This window comes from Microtus oregoni, unplaced genomic scaffold (genome assembly GCF_018167655.1).
Source record: "Microtus oregoni isolate MIOR12 unplaced genomic scaffold, Mior012 000018F_ref0000195, whole genome shotgun sequence".
Classification (NCBI taxonomy): Eukaryota; Metazoa; Chordata; class Mammalia; order Rodentia; family Cricetidae; genus Microtus; species Microtus oregoni.
In genome coordinates this window covers 22789295-22814458 of record NW_024543077.1, presented here as the reverse complement: position 1 = coordinate 22814458, position 25164 = coordinate 22789295, and the positions used below count along the sequence as shown (strand labels likewise).

The following is a 25164-nucleotide window of genomic DNA, read 5'->3' as shown; positions in this document are numbered from 1 at the left end:
GCTGGGAGGGCAGAACTTGAAAGACTGTGCTGTCCAAGTCTTTTGATCTCTGATCCTTTTATAGAGGAGCTGCTAATATTGTGAGGCCCAGCGAGGTGGCCCTAGCCAGTAAGGAATTCTGGGAAGGGCTAGCAATGGGGAGTACTAGTAGCAGACAGTTTATTGGTTCTTTCCATGATTCTCTTCTGCCTCTGCTGTAAGAAATAGTAAGGAAGATCACAAGCTATACCGTGGTGAATGTTGGGTGTTGAGGTCTGTTGAAGTGTCATTTCTGCTGTGACTTGGACTGATCATGAGCCAGCATGTAGTTATGTTGGTCCATGTGGTTCATGTTGGCAGTGTCCCTTGTTCTCTGAGCTTCCCTGTATATGAATTTATTGGGGCAGGGGAGTCTCTGGAAATTCAGGATATGATCATGATTGTCTAGAATACACACATGGACACTGCCCTTGGTGTGCAGTGGGAAGAGAGATTAGAAAACTGAAGGTCTAGATTCCAGAAGTTCTCAATATTGCATTCCAATTTCAGATTTGTGTTATAAAGATTACAAATAGTTTAGGAACTGGTAGGAAATGATGATATTGATCTTCTAACATTACATGATTAGAATGCTTTTAATGTGATCCTGCCACTTGTTGCAATGGTGTGATCCAGTGAAGCTTGTTCCAGGGGACAAAGGAGTTTCTGATCTGCAGACATTTCTCAGGTGTGCCTTGTGTTGGAAAGGTAGAGAGAGCATAATCCACATCTTGGACCATAATCCATGTAGCAGAAAATAAATGTAAACCATTTTTCTTTGTTTTCCATAAACACAATTCTCCATGACTCATTATTTTAAAAAACTCCATCCCTTTTAAATAAGTTTAAAAAATAAACAAAATCCAGCTCCCACCTCCTTATTCCCACTTCTTCCCATTCCTTCCAAATAAAAGGGAAAAATGTAAAGAAAAAATACAACAAAACAAGAACACCTGAAAAATAATAATAAAAAAACACTGCAAAACTTCCCAAAACAAAGTACTGTATTTCTCTAAGGTAAGTAGAATTTACACTGAATCCACTGGGAGTGAGTTCTTTCTGGTACAAAAACCTGCATAGAAAGACACTCAAGACAGAAAAATAAACAAAAAAGCAAACAAAATAGTTCACCAGACAAAATGGAGATCCTGGAGCCCTGTGGAAGGAAGGGTAGGGTGTACCTAGACCTGGGAAATCAGAAGCAGGGAGGGACTGTAAAAGGCAGAGAGAAGATGAGGGAAGGAAACAAGCTGAACAGATTGGTGTCCTTCCAGAACTCTGTGTAAAAAAAGGCCCTTCTACCACCCGTACCCACATACCCTTGAGCAGTCCCAAAGAGTGAAGTGGAGCAGGGAAACAGTAAACAGGTTGCACATTTGAGAAGTGTCCATGTTGAATCTCCAGAGGAAATATATCACACCTATCCCATTCCCTGGGCCTCCCCTCCTGCCCAGAGCAGGTACCTACAGTTAATTTTGTTTTGGGATTCTTCCCCTTCCACAGTATATCTTTTTTTAAAGATTTATTTATTTATTTATCCTTGAAAGCCAGAAGAGGACACCAGATCTCATTATAATTGGTTGTGAGCCACCATGTGGTTGCTGGGAATTGAACTCAGGACCGCTGGAAGAACAGTCATTGCTCTTACCCTCTGAGCCACCTCTCAGCCCCCCAGTATATCTTTTTTAAAAAATATTTTTCCCATAGAGGTCATCTTTTGTTTTCTATCTTTTTAAATTCTTTTTTCCCTTCTTTCCTCTTTTTCCCCCCTCTCTCCTTCTAATACTTTTTTTAGTAAGGGGAATACCATGATGTCACTCTAGCCTGGCCCCTGTAGACTTGATCCCAGGGCCTGCTGTTAATACCACTGTAGAATCGAGACAGGGAGATGTTGTAATTAGTAGTCTGGGCATGGTATTGGATTTGTGGGAAACCCCTGTCTGTTGTAGTGATGAGAATCATCTTGATTTGTCTCACTCTAAACAGGGACTCACCTAAAGCCAGGGAAGTCCTCACTGACTCTTTGTCTAAGAATTCTATGTATGCAAACCCTTTGCCAAGGCCACTGAATTTGTCACAGACTGTAGTAACATGGTTGACTGAACCACAGCCATGAAGGTGAGCTTCCAGCTCTTCTGCTGTTGCACCATAGCCCATATTGCCAACATAAATGAAACTGGCATCAGCCTCCATCTTCTCCTCAAGAGATGACCACTGAGCCAGCATTGCCTGGGGTTGTACTCTTATTTTGGGGTTGTATTCTTATTCATCTGCTTCTCTACCTCATTTTGTAGCTCCTTTAATTTCTCATCCTCTTCCTCTATCTCCCTGACTCCCTGAAGCTTTGATTACTTCTAGCTCTGGGTCCTCAATGATGCTGCCCTTGAAGTGCTCCTTCTGGCTTCTGGGGAATCCCCAGCTGTTCCCAGAACCTGTAGCTGGGGGATCCTCATTCCCAGCCTCCCCAAAGGCCCCAGGCCCACTTCTCAGGCAGGGATCCCGAATCACCTGCTTCCCCCACTGTTCTTCAAATCATTTTTCTAGATTGTTTGGGATTGGGTATCAGTGGAGCAGCATTTATCTGAAACCAGAAGAAAGCACAAGGGCCTGGAGAGCCATCACAAGCAATCTCTTCTGTTTGCTAAGAGAACATCTATATCATGAGACTTCTGTCTTTGGAAGACAGATCAGTAATTAGAGGTCAGAAACAACAGTTTAAGGGTCACTTTGAGATAACTGCTTTTTCTGTTGTCTAACACAGATGTTACTCATCACCATCAAGGTTCCTGGAAGAAGAACAGCAGGCATAATAAAATTCTGTATAATGTTAAACCATACCTAACATGATTATGCTTTCAACTGTAATAAGTAACAAACTACTAATATGCAGTACTTTGTATCTTAATTACTTGATAATAATAACTTTCAAGGACTAGATATTTTCTTTTTTTTTCTTTTTTCTTTTTTTTTTTGAGACAGGGTTTCTCTGTGGTTTTGGAGCCTGTCCTGGAACTAGCTCTTGTAGACCAGGCTGGTCTCGAACTCACAGAGATCTGCCTGCCTCTGCCTCCCAAATGCTGGGATTAAAGGCATGCGCCACCACTGCCCGGCAACCATTTTCATTACATGTTTAAGCGAGTTGTTTTTGGTAAAATATCTTGAGTAAGAATATAACATCATAGACAGTATGTTTTAACAAAAATAATGTCAAATTACTATCAAAAGGAAGCATACATATTTATATAAATGTAAAATATTTAAATAAGTTGTTACTTTTTAAATTAATTTTAATGATCTACCCTTTTATCTCATCACACATAATATGCCTCTTGATTTTTTTTAAAGAGTAGATTCACTAATCTACACTTTTATCTTATCATTACCTTGGGTGCCTTTTGTAGGTGGATAAATGTTTATGAATATATAGAGTTGGCTTTGGAGTTGGACACTGGCTCTGTCCCTCTATAAATCCAAACATGTTAAAAGAAAAATTCAGAGTTTCTGTCTCATGTCAGGAGCATGGGACAGAAAGAAAAAAGAATTTAGAAAAAAATTTACTTTTCTTTATATCTATTTTTGTCTCTATTGTACATGTCACTGAATATATTTGTCTGTATATGTCTATATAATTAATGTTGAAGGTTTGCACAATGAACAATAAATTTTCCTGCAGTAAATTTTGAAATTTCCAGGAAGAAGATGGGGCCCCAGAACATCAACTCAACCTGGTTGATATTATGTCATGATGATGATAATGCTACTACAAGATCTATTTTGAGTACCAGTTACTCAAGATGGTTCCAACTTGGTTAGCTGAAATGGTCCACTTTTTACAATGTTCTGGACAGACCTCCTAATAGGAAGCTCAGAAAATATGCAGAGACTATTTGCAATTATACCAGATAGTAATCTTCGAACTTAACCATCATTTTACTTTCACAGGATCCCATAGAAAGAAAATTCCCCCCCCCCATGATAGCTGGAAGTAATTCTAAAAGACAATGTCTCTTCTCCCAACAAAGTTTGTTCTCAGAATTAGGGATATCATTTAGGGGTTGATTATAATTGGTATAGGGTTGCAAGATGGAGAGAAAATTTTAGAGGCTGAGGGATCACTTTGAAAAAAATGGGAAAATTGGATGGGATAATAGATTATTGTGAGCTTACTCACACTAATAATAATAGTGAGTAATAGAGTGAATATTGTGAGTTATTATTTATAGGCAATTGCGTTGGTATAGATTATAGTATATTGATATAATGTGAAATTATATTGAATATTGTATGCATTCATGCTTCTACCTCTGCTTAAAAACATTTTTATGGATTGATATATATTTATTATATTGCAACATACATTTCTACCTCTGATCAAGATACTTATACATTGTTTACATTTTGAAGTCATTGTCCTCATTTGTTTCAGTTGTTTATTGTATAATATTCTAATATTTATTTATTTATTTATTATGTATACAATATTCTGTCTGTGTGTATGTCTGCAGGCCAGAAGAGGGCACCAGACCTCTTTACAGATGGTTATGAGCCACCATGTGGTTGCCGGGAATTGAATTCAGGACCTTTGGAAGAACAGGCAATGCTCTTAACCACCGAGCCATCTCTCCAGCCCCCTTGTATAATATTCTAATATGAGCCTTAGTTTTTAAGTTTATAGGTATTAAGAATTATAGATCAATAGTCATTTATGGTTTTTATAGTTGGAATAATCAGGTTCTTTAGATACGTAGAGATTATATTCTGCATAGATAGGTAATCTTCAACCACCTCAAAGGGCTGTAGACTATGGCATTTAAATAACTTTGAGTTATGTTCAAGTAAGACACAATTGCTGCTGGTAGCATCATTCTATTCCCAAGAGAATGTTGAACACTGGGCACTTTACTTGGCGCTTGTTTTCTTCTTTGCAAAACTGGCCTTTGGGCAAAGACATGTTCATGTCTCAAACACTGACAAGATACATGGTATCAGAAAATGGATAAGCAGGACTGTTAGTCTTGCGAAGACAGGATAAGATGGTTTTTTAAAAAAATGTTCCTACCTCCTTAAATGGTCAGTCAGTTATTCTATGTCTTTGCCAAAGTTGGTTGCTTCAACACTGCAAATGAGACTTTGGATGATTACCCAGGGAGCCAGTTGTCTCTGTAATTTGTTGCACATTTTGAAACCTACTTGATTGCACTTCCTGCTTACTCAAGTAATATTATTTCCCTTCTTAGATATTCGATGGGGTTGAAGACTAGATAGTTGAAGTTACTTTCCTCTCATGACTTGTCCAAGTTATTATACAAGACATAAATTAGTTAGGATAGGATAATTAATGAATATAGTGTTCTTATTTATTGTATAGAATTGTGTATTGGGCTTAGAACTCTCTTATTTAAACAAAAGGAGAAGGTGCTGTAGGAAGTCTAACAGCCAGTGGTTTCCCGACCACTAAGGCATGGACTCTTATACTATATATGCCAGTATAGAGCATGAGTCCAGCCTCTTTTCCGGCTGCATGATTCGGTTTCTGAACTCAGTTTAAGCATAGGATTCTGATTTGTGAGTCTATCCCTAATAAATAAACATCTAGTTCTCAATTCTGAGCTTGTATTGCATTTCTTCTAAGAGTCCTTCTTTAATGATCATTAAATGTGAATCTTTGAAGTGATGAAATGATTTTTTTCAGTTGTTGGCCATGGACCAATAGTGACTGGGTTCAGAATGCCCTTGACTGAATGAACAACTTCCAGAAAACATCATGTGTTTGAAGAACTTTCTCTCCTTATTGGTTTTATTTCAATTTTCTGTGGATCTTTAGTAGGAGAAGCCTTTCTAGATGAAATTCCTCATTGTATGCTATGAGTTTCAATACCCTAAAGTAATTTCCTGACATTTATATACTGTGTTGTGCTTGACATTAATCAGCCAACTTCCTATTTATACTGAAATGCGTTTACCATCATTATATGCTCGATCTCTAAATCACATAAGATAGAGCAAAACAGTTGTTATTCAGTGCTCAGGAGTTTGGTAACCTGCTGTTTTAATTGTTTCGTTTGCTTATCTGAGTAATTGTGTGGCTCTAAATTCCTGAAACTAAAGGGAGGCATCATTCCTGGCTCTATTTGTTTCTGTGTTATTGGATGATGGCCCTGGAATGCAGGTATTTTTTTTTTATGTCAAGTATATGCTGCTGTGCTGAGCTTCATGCTTATCTTGAATTTTAAAATTTGACAGAGGGTATCACTCTGATTCCCAGGATGCCATCCCATGGATTGATAGCATTAATACTGCCTGAGTATTTTGAGTCATTAAATTGCAGTTGTATGAACATCTTCTTGCTTGTTATGCTTGCTTTGGTTTTTTTAAAATCAATATGACTGTTTTATATGCCTGCATGTTTATATACCATATGGATACCTGGTCATGAGAGTGATCAAAGGATATCAGAAATCCTGACCCTGGAAAAATGGATAGTTGTAATCCCCATGTAAGGACAGGCAAATTTGTCCATCTCCATTCAAGATCAGCAAGAGGGCTGAATTAATCTGTTCGCTCTTCAGGTCTGTAGTGATTATTTATGTCCAACATCTATATTTCTACTGTTTTCATCTGTCCACTTGTAACTGTTTTATACAGGAAGTTCTTTTTCTACAAAATGTTATTGGTATTGCAGTTTATATTAGGGTACTTCAGGGTCTGGAAGAAGACTACAGAACGGGAGTGAAAACAACTCTTTGTAGAAACTTCAATAAAAGCCTGGTAGTTTTTCTATCCCATTGGTTGTTTTATTGAGGTTTGCAGTGGAGACAGAGTCTTAATGTGTACTGCCACCTCTCCTGGACCTGATTGCATTGCCTTGACTGGCATTCAACTCAGAGACAAATATACCCACCTCTGTTTTCTGAGTGTTGTGGTCAAAGGCACAATACACCAATACACCCATTTGTCTATCTTTTTTCCTTTCTGTAATGAGTAATTTTTATACAGATTTCTCATGCATACAATTTACTTTTGATATTTTTTGTCTCACCCTGTTAATAGATATTGTTCTCATAAGGTGAAATCCTATTCAAAGTGTATAGAAATGACAGAATTGACTGTCCTTTTCAATTTACTTCTAACGTAACTGACTATATCCTGGAATAAGAGTGGATAACACCAGAATCATACAACTGTACTTTCAAAGAAGTATGCATTTCCAATGATGTCACTGTCATGCTTATGTTGTACACATGTGTGGTATATTTTTGAAGGCAGTGACCTATGATGATGTGCATATCAACTTCACTCAGGAAGAGTGGGATTTGCTGAATCCTTCCCAGAAAAATCTCTACAAAAATGTGATGCTGGGGCTGGAGAGATGGCTCAGTGGTTAAGAGCATTGCCTGCTCTTTCAAAGGTCCTGAGTTCAATTCCCAGCAACCACATGGTGGCTCACAACCATCTGTAATGAGGTCTGATGCCCTCTTCTGGACTGCAGGCATATACACAGACAGAATATTGTATACATAATAAATAAATAAATAAATAAATAAATAAATAAATAAATAAATATTTTTTAGAAAAGATGTGATGCTGGAGACCTTCAGGAACCTCACTACTATAGGTAAAAATGAATTTCCTTCATGTTTCAAAATATGGAGACAACTTTTCCTTGGCTTATAATGTTGTTCTGTAATTTGATTTAGAAAGAAGAAAATGAGATGAATAGCACAATCATAGTTCTTAGGTGCACTTAAGATATTGAGCTAATGGTTGTACAATATTAAACAATATAACATACGTATTCTGCTACTGTATTTCAGGGTACATTTTGGAGGACTGTAACACTGAAGAACATAGTCAATGTTCTAGAAGACCTGCAAGGTAATTTTCTTGTGCAAGTCTATAACAATGTGCCTCTGATGAGTTTGTAATATGTCCTGGAACAATTAATGAAAAGCAGCAGTGTAGGCTGGGCGGTGGTGGCGCACGCCTTTAATCCCAGCACTAGGGAGGCAGAGGCAGGTGGATCTCTTTGAGTTCGAGACCAGCCTGGTCTACAAGAGCTAGTTCCAGGACAGGCTCCAAAACCACAGAGAAACCCTGTCTCGAAAAACCAAAAGTAAAATAAAATAAAAGCAGCAGTGTAAATAAACACAGCTTTAAATGGTTATTAAATTCTCACAAATCCATATTCCTCAATTTCTCATATGTGAATTGCATTTGCAAGGCATTCATTTAAGAAAAAGTCGAGGAAGCAATGACTAAACAGATATCACCATTTGAGTCATGGCAACATGAGAGCTATGTAGTAGATCTGCCAGTCCATTTGTTTCTTGATACTCATGACAAAAATGCATACACATTTAAGTGATGAGTGTAGCTGCAAACTTTCTCCTAAATCAATAGCCCATGATAAGACTTGGATTACTCATATACTTTATGTGACTTGCTAAGTTTAGTGAAAGTGGCAGTTAGAGTCAAGGGTCAAGGTGCAGTTGTTGTGGAGAAACCTTAATATCTATACCACAAGTCTATGAGGAACAGCAAGTCAAACCTTGAGGATACAATGTGGAAATCTTTTATTCACTATTCTTCCTTTACTATGTATATCATATGTTACTCTTGACACAAGCATATGAGATTATGGATATAGAAAGATGTAGCATACGTCTCATTAAGAACAATTAGAAGATAAACTGTAGTTCCCATGGAGAGTATACTTGTTCAATTAAATCCAAGTATACAAGTAGTTGGTTTTCTACCATCATTGTTAATTCATAAACAACCTCACATTACAAAAAAGCCTTATGAGTTCTAGGTCTACAAATACTTCTTGGTGTCTTAGTTCACTTAGCCAATGTATAATGATTCATAGTATAGTAAAATTTATGAATGCAGTAAAGTTGTTAAGGAACTCAGTGTATGCAGTTCTTTTCAAAAATATGAAAAATATCATAGAAAAAATAAAGGGATAAGTATAAATGAAATGGTAAACCATGACACAAAGGAATTTATCATCACAAATATTTTTCCAGATGCAAAATGACCCCTAATAAAAGAAGAAAACATGATTTTAAACAAAGTTATAAGACCTTAATATTTGATTCATTTTTACAATTGGAACAAACTATGAAACTAATTCATACAGATATGAGGGTTCAACAGTGTATTGAATGTGGTAAAGCTTTTACATGTGTCAATTATCCTTGCAGGATTGAAAGAAATCAAACGGGAGAGAAGTTTTTAGTATATTCTTACTGTGATAAAGCCTTGTCTTATGATATTCACCTTCTAAGAAATGAAAAAACACATACTGGAGAAAAATGCTGTGAAATTAAGCAATGTGGTAATGCCTTTGCTTATCATAGTCATCTTCAAATGCATGAAAGAACATACACTGGAGAGAAACCCTATGAATATAGTCTTGATGTTAAAAACTTTGTTCTTTATGAAACTCATCAAAGTCATAAAAGAATACATAATGAAGAAAAATCATATGAATTTAATCAGCTTGGTAAGGTCTTTGCTAATCACAGTCATCTTCAAAAGAATAAAAGAACATATACTAGAGAGAAACCCTATGAATGTAATCAGTGTGGTAAGGCCTTTGCTCAACGCGGTAATCTTCAAACCCATAAAAGAACACATACTGGAGAGAAACCCTATGAATGTAATCAGTGTGGTAACGCATTTTCTCAACACAGTAGTCTTCAAACACATAAACGAACACATACTAAAGAGAAACCCTATGAATGTAATCAATGAGGTAAGGTCTTTGCTCACAACTGTGCCCTTCAATTGCATAAAAGAACACATACTGGAGTGGAGAGAAACACTATGAATGTCATCAATGTGATAAGGACTTTGCATGTCACAATCATCTTCAATTGCATAAAAGAACACATACTGGAGAGATACATGTAAATGGAATCTGTCCAATCATCTCCAAATATGTAAAATAAGACATCCTATGGAGAAACTCTGAGTTTAATGTGTGTGTTCTTTAAAAACATGAGAAAAATCATACTGTAGTGATACTCTGTGAAAATCAGTGTCAGAATGTTTTGTGCTTCATATAGGAGTAAGACTTTTTGTGTGTAATCAATCTGATTAAGTTTGTGCATACTACTATAATCTTTGGACCTGAGGAAAAAACTGAGGGCTTATTGTAAATTATTCTTTAACCAAAAGCAGTTATTGTATAGAAAAGAATTTCATAGTGTCAACAATTTGTTCAATCATCATGATACCTATTTTTATTTTAGTTTGAAGTAGCAAACTAATGGACAAACATTTTATGAAGTATTATTGGTTGCAGAAAGGGTATTCAAAGAAACATACATTGGTCCTGAAACCAGAGCCAATAGAAAGCACCTTGTCTCTGAATGTAGAAGTAGTTAAAGAAACATCTCTCTGAAAACAGCTAAAACATTAAAAGGGGCCAGTAAAGAAACACAATTTGGCTCTCAAACCAGATCCATAAAAACAAACTCTATCCTTCTACAACTGAGCACAAAAGCAACGAATCCCTCGGCATAAAATCAAGCCCATCTCTGAGCTTTATCAGCATCAGGGATTGAAATCCAGCAAATTCCCACCATCAAAATCTCCTTTTCTCTTTGTTATTAGGAAGTCCTATTTGAGCCATATGCTCATTCAGTATGCAGCTGTCCCTTTCCACACTTTGCAGACGTATTCATACTCATGTTTTCTTCCTTCTCAAATAAATCTGATTCAAGTTTTATGTGAATACTTCTTTTATTGGAATGTTTCAGAAACTCCTGGAGTTGAACCAAGACACAATTGATGCTTCTGTTTGGGAAATTACTTAGTTCAGAAGATGACAGAAAAATTGGACATATATTATGAAATATTCCCTTGGGAGTGGAGGAGATCAGCACCAGATATTTCTACTGGGAAACTTTCTTTTTTTGTTTTTTTTTTCTTCTGTTTTCTGAGACTGGGTTTCTCTGTAGCTTTGGGGCCTGTCCTGGAACTAGCTCTTGTAGACCAGGCTGGTCTCTAACTCACAGAGATAGATCCACCTGCCTTTGCCTCTGCCTCCCAAGTGCTGGGATTAAAGGCATGCACCACCACTGCCCGGTCTGGAAAACTTTCTTAGAATTAATTTCTTTTACTTCAAGTCTAAGTTTGCTTTTTCTTTACATGAACCAATTCATTGTGTAAGTAGCTGTACGATGACTCTCAGCTCGTCTTTTACAGAAATGAATGAATGTTTACAGGAGAAAAGTGTTCATGAGTGAAAAACTGTCTTAAAAGTTGTTTTCATTGTAGTTATGTGATGTATGTGTGTGTCTCTTGTGTGTATTTGAATGTGCATTCTGTATCCACATAAAGATAATACCTTGGGCCGGGCGGTGGTGGCACACGCCTTTAATCCCAGCACTCGGGAGGCAGAGGCAGGTGGATCTCTGTGAGTTCGAGACCACCCTGGTCTACAAAGGGAGTTCCAGGACAGGCTCCAAAGCCACAGAGAAACCCTGTCTCAAAAAAAAAAAAAGATAATACCTTGGATATTATTGCAGAAGAAATTACAGGAAGCTGTCAAACATCTGACATTAGTTCTCACCTAGGCAGGTCTCTAGTGCCTTAAATATTTTAAGTCTATTTATATCTTTTTGAAGTCTGGAAATAGGAACACACACTTAGAAAAAAGAAAGTTCAAGTCATGACAACAATTGGTTAATTTCTTTAGACATCTCAGTTTTCTTTAGCTTTAAGTAAAATTTTTTTATCATAGCCTTGAAGGAAGTAAATTACATACTATGATTAATCAAGACTGGTGGAGATCATTGCATTGTGGTTTCTACATCGAAATATTTGAGGTATGTACTAAAGTGACCTATATGTGTGGCAAATCCATTTAGTGAATTCTATTTTGTAGTCTTTATATTACTTCTATGGATTTTGTTCATCATTTATTGTGCCTTTACCAAGTGATGGGTATTTTTCTGCTATAATGTGTAGAATGGTAAACCCATCATACTTGTGTCCCATTGGTTATTGAAGTGTCAGGCCATGTGGGAACATACTTTTCAAGTAAATGTTTTGGGTTGTTTCTGGTTTTGATTTTTATCTTTTCAGAAATTCCCTTCAGCTTTTGTTTGTTATTAATCCTAGCTTGGATGTCAGTAAAAATTTAGGGTTAATTTTGAACTCATTGTTGTCATATGTCTGCCCCCTGTATACTAGTCCAAGGTTTGAAGATGAACTCCAAATGTGTGTGGTTTTTCAACAGAATTTGACAATATTCACATTAAAATGACTGATAAAATAAATGATAAGAAACATTAAATACCTTATGTGTATTCAAAGAAGTATTTTCATTTATCTTTTATAGATGTAATAACGTAGTATAATCAGCAATCAACTGTTTATCTGACACCATAACTTAATGTTCTTTTCTTTTAAATTTTTTTTTATCTTTATTGAGCTCTACATTTTTTGCTGCTCCCCTACTGCCTCTTCCCTTTCCTTCAATACTCTCACAAGGTCCCATCCTCCCAATTTATTCAGGAGATCTTGTCTTTTTCTAATTCCCATGTATATTAGAACTTTGTATGTCTCTTTAGTATCCTCGTGTTGTCTAAGTTCTCTGGTGCTGTTATTTGTAGGCTGGGTTTCTTTGCTTTCTGATTAAAACCCACTTAATGACTGAGTACATGTGATAATTGTCTTCTGTGTCTGGGTTACCTCACTCAAAATGATGTTTTCTAGCTCCATCCATTTTCCTGAAAAATTCAAGATGTAATCGAGGTTGGGATTCTAGTCTTGCCCATAAGAGTCCTTTCCCACTGAGTCATCTCATTGGTGCCAAAATTCAATTAGAAGAAATATTACAACAGTAGAGTCTTATTTTCTTTTCAAATTGTAAATGCAATTTCATACAAGAATAGAGGACCATGGGACAATTTGAATAGTCAATCGGCTATGTATGTGAAAATATTCTTACCAGCACAGATTTTTTAATTTCTTCATTCTGAGAACAAGACATGTATTTACACTTTCTCAGAACCAAAATTACATGCCAGAAAATTGCATCATTTATTAAAGTTCATTGCCTCTAAGTCTGATAACCTGGCTTCCATCTCTTGTTTACCCTAATACTCTTACAAATTTTTCATATTTGTTGACTTCATCAGTTATTTATACACACTCCTACATCATCTCATTCACAAATAATTTTTAAACCAAAGGAAGTGTCTTTGAGTGTATTTGCAGTCAAATGACTCCCTAGGTTTAAGGATTAAAACTCACAAAGTGGAAGTAGATCATAGACCCCTGTTAGTTTTCCTGTCTGTGCTACAAACACAGCATGGCACAGGTGTATTCACAAAAACACTCTTCAAACATTTTTAAATGGATGGAATTGACAATGCAATAAAAATAACTCATTATTTTGAACATATGAAATTATTTGTCCATTTAAATAATACAATTTGAAGAAATATTGTTATTTATCAAAACAATGATGTTCCCTTTTAAGACTTTCATTATGTTTTTTTACTCAATAAGTCCTTTACAAACATTTCAGCTCAACATAGAGATGCATGGCTCTAATCACAGAACACGGAGTGTGGGTGGGTCCGATCTCAGTGAGTTTGAAGCCAGCTTGTTCCACATAATGCATACCTGGCATCAATGGACACATGGACATATCCTATCTCAAAAAGATCACAAAAGACAAAGACTCCCAAATTGTGGAAGTTTTCCTAATAAAATCTGCCTGGAGTCAGGCTGATTTCAACCAACATTTTAAATATTCCCTCACATAAAGAGGACTGTCTTAACAATGAAAATAAGAAGCAATATACAAATTCCATTCACATTCTATCCATTGAATCTTTGACAACCATCTAGAGTGGACTTTGTCCTTCAAGTGATGAGAGACAGAAGGAACAGTGTGACTCCTCTCCCTTAAGAATTATGACACATGTGGGACCTGGAGAGTTGTCTCAGGAGTACTGCTCCTCTTGGGTACCCAAGTTTCACTCATAGCACCATATCTGATTGGATAGAACTCCCCGTAATTGGAGGTCCTGAAGATCGGGTGCATTATTCTGGCCTCTTAGGGTACAAAATGGGCAAATACTGAAAAGATAGATCTGTATTTGATTCTATATTTTAAATAGGTTTTCTTCATGTGTCTGTTACCTTAAAAAGGAATGAAATTCAATTTAGATGTAGAAGTTTGACCAGTGAGTGTAGCAAGTGAATCTCAGGTACTAGTGATGACCAGGAGACAGTGTCTACTCTCCTCTGACTGGAGGTACAGACAGATGTGAGTTGTCTTGTGGGTGCTGAGTATCAAAGATTCTCTGGATGAGTCACCAATGTTCTAAGTGCTGAGCCTTGTTTTCAGCCTCATGAACATGTCATTTATAACAGTAAGGTATAAAAGGATGATCTAAGTTCATCTTAACTCATCCTTGGCCCAGAAGAAATAAAGGACTGATAGTATTGGAAACTATCTTAGTCTTTGTTCTTTTTTTTTTGTCTTTGTTCTTAAAGAATTCCTGAGCCCAAATGTTCCTCAACTGAGAGAAAAGTACAATACAAATAATCAGGAAACAAGCTGAAAATGTAACTCTTTAAAAGATAGTTGGCGGCCGGGCGATGGTGATGCACGCCTTTAATCCCAGCACTAGGGAGGCAGAGGCAGGCAGATCTCTGTGAGTTTGAGGCCAGCTTGGTCTACAGAGCTAGTTCCAGGACAGGCTCCAAAGCCACAGAGAAACCCTGTCTCGAAAAACCAATAAATAAATAAATAAATAAATAAATAAATAAATAAATAAGATAGTTGGTTCTTTAACCAAAGCAATTAGCCATAATTGGAACATAAAGACTGACTTATCAGGTGTACTCTTGCTTGAGTTCATTCTACAAGGTTGTGGATCATTCTTGGCTGGCCAGAAAGAGCAATCATGTTGTTATCATTTATTTGTGACACCTACTAATGACAGTAAACACATCACTTTTATATTCAAAGTTTAAAATTTTCTCTTATCCTGACTTTTGTTTATTGACCATAATCAATCATCATGCATTTAAATAACTCAAAATTCTGAACTATCAAGAAATTGGGCACAGAATTAAAAATTGGTAAAATACCATTCCGCAGTAGAAGTCAGCAATCATATCTTTGAACACAGAACTTTATGGTAAATTTCTACATGATATAGTGCACAGTAGCAAAGGAGATCAGTGTACTGACTAAGAAAGGACATTTCTGTGAAGGTGTTGAAGGTAATACCCAATAATGCTATCTAGAAACTATTCAAGATGCAGTCATGTCGAATAAAAGACCAAAGGTGGGCTTCAGCCACAAACACATGACCTTAACACCTGAGCATTTCTGTCCTGGAGAATCAAGTCAGGGCTCCACACATTCTTTGATTTTTTTTTATTTGCAGAAATACAGGGGTGTGGCCAGCAGGTTCATAACCTAGGCTCTCAGGTGAACAAGAGAAAGAAGACACCATATGAGTAAACTTGATGTCTCTTTAAAGAACTGCCTATTTTCTGCAAATGCTGATTCAGAAAGCCATCTGTAACAGGAGGCAAGCCTCTGATCACTGATCTCTAGCATAGCCCACCAAAGAAAAGGCAGTTACCGAGAAGCTGCATTTGTCTATGTAGTTTTGTGTTTAGATTCCTTTTCCAAGGTATTTCAGATTTTATCTGAAAATTTTGGCCACACATTTGAATGCCATTTTTATTTTTTTACTTTAAAAATATACCTTTAATTATAGAATATAGTTAGGATAATACAACCATAGACAAGACACTAGGATAACTGACCAATACCAACGGGATCCGCTCTCCACAACCACAGAACACAGGCACAGAGTGTCTGGGTATGTGCAGGAGCAGCCAGGGGCCTGCAAACAGCAGGCATGCAAACAGCATTGGTGAAGTGTGACAGAGGCATGACTTCCACAGAGCTCAGCACTGGGAGTGGGCCGCGGATGACTGCAGGAGGGAGAGCACTCAGCTGGCGCAGACAGATATGGGGAGATGGGAAGACAATCAGAGACCCTCCCTGAGCCTTTCATCTACAAGGCAAAAGCAGCAAATGGCATACTAGCAAAACCTTTAGGCTGGAGGTGGCGTTGCAGGGCTGGGGGGATGGGGACGGGGAAGGGAAAGGGGTAAAATGAAGTTGGATCAGAGGTGCTGTCTTCTACAAGCTACTCCCAAGCAGACACTTACAATGACTCAACCAAGTCATTGGCTACATAACATATCTGAGTTTAGTTACCAAGAATACATAAGTCACCTAACGGTTAAAATGTGAATACCCATGGCAGGCTAGATGTCGTACAGAATAGAAACCACGTGCCTGCCCCAAGTTCATATTCAAATGGGAGGGGCCACTCGGAGTGCCTTTCATTCGGTTGCTTTTGAGGCTGTCACTAGTGAATGACATGGTAGGTGTCACCCAGCTGCGCTCACAGTGACTCTGTAGTGAAAGCACTAAATGCAAAATCCCAAAGAACTTCAACAAAAAAGTTTTTTGTTTTTTGTTTTTTTCAAGACAGGGACTCTCTGTGTAGCCCTGGCTGTCCTGGAACTCGATCCTGTAAACCAGGCTGGCCTTGAACTCACAGAGATCTGCCAGCCTCTGCCTTCCAAGTGCTGGGATTAAAGGCATGTGTCACCCCCAATCCCCACCCCTGCAAAAAAAAAAAAGGTTTCTTGAAAAAAAACATGTTAACATTTGCAAGTCTGCATTAAGCACCATAAAATGCACTGGGCCCCATCCCCTTCCATCCCCATGGGACAGAGTAAGCACCAATATCTGGGCTACTCATAATTCCTGCCTGGGCTGAGATAAAGAGAACTGAGATACTGGGCGACACTGGGCAACTCTCACTGTAACTCTTTGTACCTGGAGGCGGGAAACACACTCCTCTTTAGGTTTATTCATTTCTTCTGATGAGGCCAAAGAGGTTTCATCACAGGAGAAGATAACTCAGTCTGAGAAAGGGCAAAGGACCTAACTGTCCAGTCATTGTCTCACAACTGATGGACACATACGAGCAAGAGTTTAGTTCTGTACAAAACCAAGCCTTACAGGAGAGTGCACGCCTGCGCACCAGTGTTCAAATTCTTTCCCATAACACAAGAAAAATAAAGGAATTCTCTCACATGGAGTATGCCTACAGTTCTATCTTATGGTCTACATCACGTAAGAACATGCTGATTCTTAGGAATTCGGTCTCTGCTATTAGAATACACACTTCACTATACATACACATGCCTTTATGCAAGCTATGATAAAGACTGGGGCGTGGCCCTATCAAACCCTAGAGTTAGCAGTACAAGGGCGAGTGACCTAACTGTTAAAGTTAGATGGCAAAGGACACAGAAAGGACTGTCGCTCCCTGGGAAGGGCTCGGTGCTCCCTTCCCTGAAGGAGTCAACCCACTTCCTACTCCTTCCATCATCACCTGCGGTCCTGTCCTTTCCTAAAGGCAGTTTCCACACTGCCATCTCTAAAGTGATTTCTGAAGACAATTCATAAACCTGATTAATGACAGCATCAATGGGTATCTCTTGCTAAGGTCACCACCATCCAAGGGCCCTTGGTCCTCAAACTTGTACCCTCCTCCATTCACACTGTATCTTCGGGTTCGTTTCGTTCTTGCTCCTAATCTCAAAGTCCAGTGAGACAACATTTCTGTAATTCTCCTGCATCACGTCCTTGTAAAGGTCTCTTTGTGTAGGATCCAGAGGTCTCCATTCTTCCCGAGTGAGGTACATGGCCATATCTTCAAATGTCACAGGGGCCTAAAATCACACAATGCTTCCTCACTATTTAGCATCTAGGAGTTTAGTCCCAGCCTTTCTTCTTGAAATTAGAGACATGGTTAGAAATGTCGAGAAGGCATTGGCATTAAGTCTGATCTGGGACCCAGCCATCAGCAGGGTGGCTGCCATCTCAGGCTCAAACGTTTGTCTCCTGGGAAAGAGAGGAGGAAAAGTAGCTAGTAGACAATGCTGAAGGAGAGGAAAAGCAGGGAGCAAGCCTAGGCTAGACGCCCTGCCCACTCCCTAGGGCTGGAGTTCTGGTGGCCTCTGGGTATGCAGGAAGGGCCCAGGACCGGTCACTCTCCTCCTTCTCTGACCCCGAGCAAGACCCACTCTCCGCGTCTCGGTTAGTACCAAATACATACAAGGCTAGAGTAAGGGAGGACAGCCCCTGGCTAGGTGACCCCCGAACTGGGGGTCAGGCCGATGCTATTAGACAGAGGCTTTCAACCCAGCCCTACAGAACGCCTCTGTTCTTCCGGAGTGCAATTTTTAAACTGTCATTTCTTTCCTACATACCAGTTCAAAGTAACTACATTGTCTGAGTGGGTGGGTGCTCCCCTCGTGGTCCCGACTTCTTTGCTCATGTTCTCCCTCCTTCTGCTCCTCATCGGGACCTTGGAGCTCAGTCCAGTGCTACAGTGTGGGTCTCTGTCTCTGTCTCCATCCATCACCAGATGAAGGTTCTATGATGATATGCAAGATATTCGTCAGTATTGCTCTAGGATAGGGTCATTTCAGGTTCCCCATCCTCAGCTGCCCAAGGAACTAACTGGGGACCTCGGCTTGGGCATGTGGGAGCCACTCTAGGTTCAAGTCTCTTGCCAACCCTAAGGTGGCTCCCTTAACTAAGAACCGTGCTTCCGTGCTCCCCCATCCAACCTTCCTTCATCCCAATCCTCCCCCTTCCCCAAGCTCCCGGGAGTTCACCAAGGCCAGCTGAACTGTGACTGAAAAAGCATGGGATAAAACTGGACTCTCTGAGCATGGCGAACAATGAGGGCTGATGAGAACCCAAGGACAATGGCACGGGGTTTTGAACCTACGTAATGTGCTGGCTTTGTGGGAGCCTAGCCAGTTTGGATGTTCACTTTCCTAGAAATGGACGGAGGGGGGAGGACCTAGGACTTACCACAGGGCAGGGAACCCTGACTGCTCTTTGGGCTGGAGAGGGAGGGGGTGAGGAGTGGGGGGAGGGGGAGAAGGGTGGGAGGAGGGGGAGGGAAATGGGAGGCTGGGAGGAGCAGGAAATTTGTTTTTTTTTCTTTTCTCAATAAAAAAAGTTAAAAAAAAAACAAAGTAACTACATTGAGGCTTTTAATAATTGAAAATACTTGACCAATATATCAGGGTTTATTACTAACTACCTGTGACATTTTTAAGTTAACACATATTCTCCACATAGTAGAACATTTATTAGCATTACATAATCTAGACATGCTCCCTCTTTCTCAGGACTATCTGCTGGCCAGTCATTGTTTTATTAAAGCAAATCGAGTGACAAATCTTCAGAGTATACAACAGAATAATCACTCCACCACAGATGTTCCTTGTACATGGGATTTCCTTTGCAAAATATTCAAAACCTGTCATGAAGCTGATATCTTTTTTACATCAGACCTACTCAATAGCTGAGAATGTGTGTGTTGCAAATATAAACCATCATAAATAACCATAGAAAGACACAATCAGAGCTAGCAATGAATTGTATGTACTATTGTATGAATTTGTATGTGCTATTGTACATCTGTGTGTGTATGTTTGGGCATTCTGTGTGTATGTACTTGTGGAAATATAAGTATGTGATTGTATATATGTGTGTGTATATATTTGGAAGACAGAAGTGAATCTCTTGTTTCAGGCCTTTGATTGCTTTGCAACTTTCCAAGTAGACTAGGCTAGCTGACCAACAAGCCCCAGGTACTCATTTGTCTCCATGTCCCTTTCCCATTACTAGTGTTAAAAATCCTTGTGACCATACCTTTTTTCGTTTTCTCTTCAGCATGGATTCTTGGGCTCAAACTGAGTTCCTTCTTCTTACAAGAAAATTTCACCTGTCTTCTCAGGCCCTCTCAACTACAGATATTCTGTCAGCATTGTTTAGTTTTGGTTTAGTTTGTCAGATAGTTCCATGTAGGCTTGAGATTCAACCCCAAGTGCTTTATCTACCTACCTATCTGTGTACCTATCAATCTGTCTTTCTAATTTTTTTGAGACAGTATCTCAAAGTGGAGCACTCAAATTCTCCTACTCTAGCTAATCAATAAATCCCAGGAATCCTCTTGTCTGCTTCTTCCCCTGACCTGGTATTACAGGCATAGGCATCCAGAACCTGACATTTTATGTGGGTGCTGGGAACCCAAAATCAGGTATCTAATTCTTGCACTAAGGACTTTAACATCCCCCCATGCCCCACTGCCATCTCCTAGAAAGCAGGTTATGAAAACAGTGTGAACAGATGGATAGATGTTAGATAAACAGATGACACAGAATGGCTATCAATTGTAAGTCTAGCTTTAGTGTTTAGGAGTTCATTGCCATGATTAGAGTTTGAAAATGAAATGAGCCCATAGTTTGTATGCTTATTGACTTGTTTCCCAGATGGTGGCACCATTTGGGGTTAGTGTGATCTTTATAGTATAGTTGGAGGAAGTAGGTCACTGGAGATGTGCTGTGCAAGTTATATATTTCCCTGGCCTTTCGTGTATTCCTTCTCTCTGCTTTCTAGTCCCCATGTCATAAAGAAACTTCTCAGTAACCTTTCCAGTCATTGTGAATTTCTGCCTAATGGCACAGGACTAAACAACTGTGAACAGTTGTTCCCAGAAGAACGCCACACCTATACTGGGTCTTCTGTAAGAACAATCAATTGATTAGTACTTTTGTGATTCTGGAGAGGTTTGGATGATGTAGGTTTAGAGCAAAATTATAGTTTATCTTAGATTATCTTTAGTCTCTTTAATAGTTATTTTTCTTAGTGTTCTATTTTCTGTACTAAGGGATTTTAAAGGACTTCTCAACATAGTTATTGATTTGCAATATGCAGAAAGAGCAATTTTGCATATTGAAACCACAGAATTTATACCAGATGATTCAGAATTGACTCCATTGTTTCTTCATGTTCAAGATATAATCAGGAATAGGCTTTGTCTTATATATATAGCACACATTAGATCCCATATGGGTCTGTCAGGTCCTCTAGCATAAGGAAATGTAGAAACTGAATAATTATTGTTTGGAAATGTGATGATGACATCATAATTCATGAAAATATCATGTCAATAGCAGGATTGAAAAAGTTCTTTTCTATTACATGGCAACAAGCTGTATAAACAAACACCACTGTGTTTGAGAACAGATGTCATGACTTTATCTTTTTCTACTTTCCATGTATATTAGATTCATGTATGCCTCTTTTAGGGTCCTCATGTTGTCTAGGTTCTCTGGAATTGTGAATTTTAGGCTGGTCTTTCTTCACTTTGTGTCTAAATGTTACTTACGAGTGAGTACATACAATATTTCTTTCTGGGTCTGGGTTACCTCAATCAATATAGTGTTTTCTAGATCCATCCATTTGCCTGCAAATTTCAAGATGTCATTATTTTACTGTGTATTACTCAGTTGTGTAAATGTAGCCCACTTTCCTTGTTCATTCTTGGGTCAAGGGACAAATAAGCATTTTTCACTACCTGCTGCCTAGTGATTTGGATGTAGCGCTCTCAGCTCTTTCTTTAGTACCAAGTCTGCGTGCACACAACCATGCTTCCTATTGAAGTGAGAACCCACAAAAGTGTATTTAACAATTTATTCAGGGTTCAAAGGAAAAATAAACTCAGAAATAGAGAACTAGGTAGATGCCACTGTTCTAGATGCTCCTGTCATGTAATTCTCCCAAGAGCTATGATGACCAACAGCCAGGATTGCACCAGCTCTGACTAATAAAGACAGAACATAAACTTCTACTCCCTTTTTTTGGTCACATTTACAGAGAAAAATATACCCATGGTAAGTCATGCCCAATTGTCATAGGTTATCTAAAATATATCTCAGCTTGACTTTGAAAATATACCTAATATAACTACGAGATGGATTATAATTAATGACTACTAATTTATATTTCATGATATTCTAATTAATTGATATAATAACTTTCAAGGCCTACGAATTTGCATTGAATTGTCAAATAAGGTATATAGGTACAATACTTTGATTGAGATTAGAAACAAATATATGTACATATATATAATTTTCTAACAAAACAACTGTAAATTTCTATTAATATACAAAAATCCATATCAATATAAACTGAGATTACCCAAGCACCACCAAAAATAGACCATCAAAAGGAAATGCCTAATATTCCAACCATTTTAGATAGGATCATCTGCCAGCACACACTCACCAGGACACCCCTAGGCAAATGTCAGCCAGTCAGGGGTCCTGAACCTTAGAAACCACTCACCCCCACCTTTACTACTATAAAAACCAAACTCTAACTCAGCTCAGGGCTCTCCAGTTATTCCAATACACAGGACATGCAGAGAGACCGAGTTTGCAAACTTGCATAAAATAAAGGCTCTTTGCTTTTATATATAGTACTTGATCTCCTTGTTGACTTTTTTTTTGTATTTCTTATATTTTGTTTTTTTTTAAATTTATTTATTTATTAAGGATTTCTGCCTCGTCCCCACAACCGCTTCCCATTTGCCTCCCCGTCCCCCGATCAAGTCCCCCTCCCTCATCTGCTCGAAGAGCAATCAGGGTTCCCTGACCTGTGGGAAGCCCAAGGACTGCCCACCTCTATCCAGGTCTCGTAGGGTGAGCATTCAAACTGCCTAGGCTCCCACAAAGCCAGTACGTGCAGTAGGATCAAAAACCCACTGCAATTGTTCTTGAATTCTCAGTATTCCTCATTGTCCGCTATGTTCAGCTAGTCCGGATTTATCCCATGCTTTTTCAGACCTAGGCCAGCTGGCCTTGGTGAGATCCCAATAGAACATCCCCATTGTCTCAGTGTGTGGGTGCACCCCTCGTGGTCCTGAGTTCCTTGCTCGTGCTCCGTCTCCTTCTGCTCCTGATTTGGACCTTGAGATTTCTGTCCGGTGCTCCCGTGTGGGTCTCTGTCTCTGTCTCCTTTCATCGCCTGATGAAGGTTAATATTCATGAGGATGCCTATGTGTTTGTCTTTGGATTCACCTTATTTAGCTTCTCTAGGAACATGAATTATAGGCTCAATATCCTTTATTTATGGCTAGAAACCAAATATGAGTGAGTACATCCCATGTTCCTCTTTTTGGGTCTGGCTTACCTCACTCAGGATAGTGTTTTCTATTTCCATCCATTTGTATGCAAAATTCAAGAAGTCCTTGTTTTTTACTGCTGAGTAATACTCTAATATGTATATATTCCATACTTTCTTCATCCATTCTTCCGTTGAAGGGCATCTAGGTTGTTTCCAGGTTCTGGCTATTACAAACAATGCTGCCATGAACATAGTTGAGCATATACTTTTGTTGTATGATAGGGCCTCTCTTGGGTATATTCCCAAGAGTGGTATTGCTGGATCCAGGGGTAGGTTGATCCCGAATTTCCTGAGAAACCGAAACACTGCTTTCCAGAGTGGTTGCACAAGTTTGCATTCCCACCAGCAATGGGTGAGTGTACCCCTTTCTCCACAACCTCCCCAGCAAAGGCTATCATTGGTGTTTTTGATTTTAGCCATTCTGACAGGTGTAAGGTGGTATCTTAAAGTTGTCTTGATTTGCATTTCCCTGATCGCTAAGGAAGTTGAGCATGACCTTAAGTGTCTTTTGGCCATTTGAAGTTCTTCTGTTGAGAATTCTCTGTTCAGATCAGTGCCCCATTTTATAATTGGGTTGATTAGCCTTTTACGGTCTAGTTTCTTGAGTTCTTTATATATTTTGGAGATCAAACCTTTGTCAGTTGCAGGGTTGGTGAAGATCTTCTCCCAGTCAGTGGGTTGTCTTTTTGTCTTAGTGACAGTGTCCTTTGCTTTACAGAAGCTTCTCAGCCTCAGGAAGTCCCATTTATTCAATGATGCCCTTAGTGTCTGTGCTGCTGAGGTTATACATAGGAAGTGGTCTCCTGTGCCCATGTGCTGTAGAGTACTTCCCACTTTCTCTTCTATCAGGTTCAGTGTGTTCGGACTGATATTGAGGTCTTTAATCCATTTGGACTTGAGTTTTGTGCATGGTGATAGATATGGATCTATTTTTATTCTTCTACAGATTGACATCCAGTTTTGCCAGCACCATTTGTTGAAGATGCTCTCTTTTTTCCATTGTATACTTTTAGCTCCTTTATCGAAGATCAGGTGTTCATAGACTTTGCAGATTTGGGTATAACATATTTATGTATTTCAGCATACATATTTATCCACACTTAACAAGGATGAAGTTGGAAGGGAATTGTGCCAGGGATGGAATAAAGAGATAAAAAAGTGATGTTTTGTCTTTTGATTAAAAATTTTTAAAGATTAATTATAAATTAAAAAGAGGGGCTAGATATATGGCTCATCACTGGCTGTTTTCACGAGGACCCTGATTCCATTCCTGGACCCTGCATGCTAGCTCACCATTTGTTCTGATTCAAGTCCCAGGTATCTCATCCCTTCTTCTGCCCTCTGTAGGTACTGTGCATAGGCACATGCAAGCAAAACACTATATAACTAAATGTTTTTTAAGATTAGAAAAAAGAAAGAATGAAATTCTCTACAGTGATGTCCTGACCCTGAGACAGACAGCAAGTCAGGTCTAGTTAAAATGGACTCCTTCTTACCTTGCATGGAAGCAGCTGTGGCCTTCTGTCTTGCCACCCTGCTCAGAGCAAAACCAGCTTTGCTCTGCGAGTAACAGAGATCATCATAACCGTTCATCCAGGAGCACCATAAAGAGGGGTTTTAGGTGACTTTTCCTTGAAGTTTTCTGGTTTTGTGTTCTCTATCTTTTGTGTCTGTGAGATATATGATGTTGGTACAGTTATCTTTTAGATTGATCATCAAGATTGACAATCAACTTTTCACAGTGTCATCTACTTGATTTTCAAGTAAGACCTTATGGTAAAATATGAACATGCCAGAGACATTTCTTTCCATCATTTGTCTAATTTAGATATGTTCCTACAAGACTTCGTGGTAAGAATGTCCCTAAATATCTGTTTTTACATTGTAATCATGTTCACTAGTGGATTTGTTAATTTAGCATGCTTAAGAAAAGGGAGAACATTACATAAGCATGTTCAAACATCCTAAGCAAAATCCCCATTCTTTCTTTGTTGAGGAAAAAAATAACTCCCGTG

General features: G+C 38.7%; 1 pseudogene; it reads right to left on the bottom strand.

Moving 5' to 3' along the window:
* Positions 1 to 1809: 1809 nt before the first annotated feature.
* On the bottom strand, positions 1810 to 17805 carry LOC121458770 (annotated as a pseudogene).
* Between the last annotated feature and the right edge of the window lie 7359 nt (positions 17806 to 25164).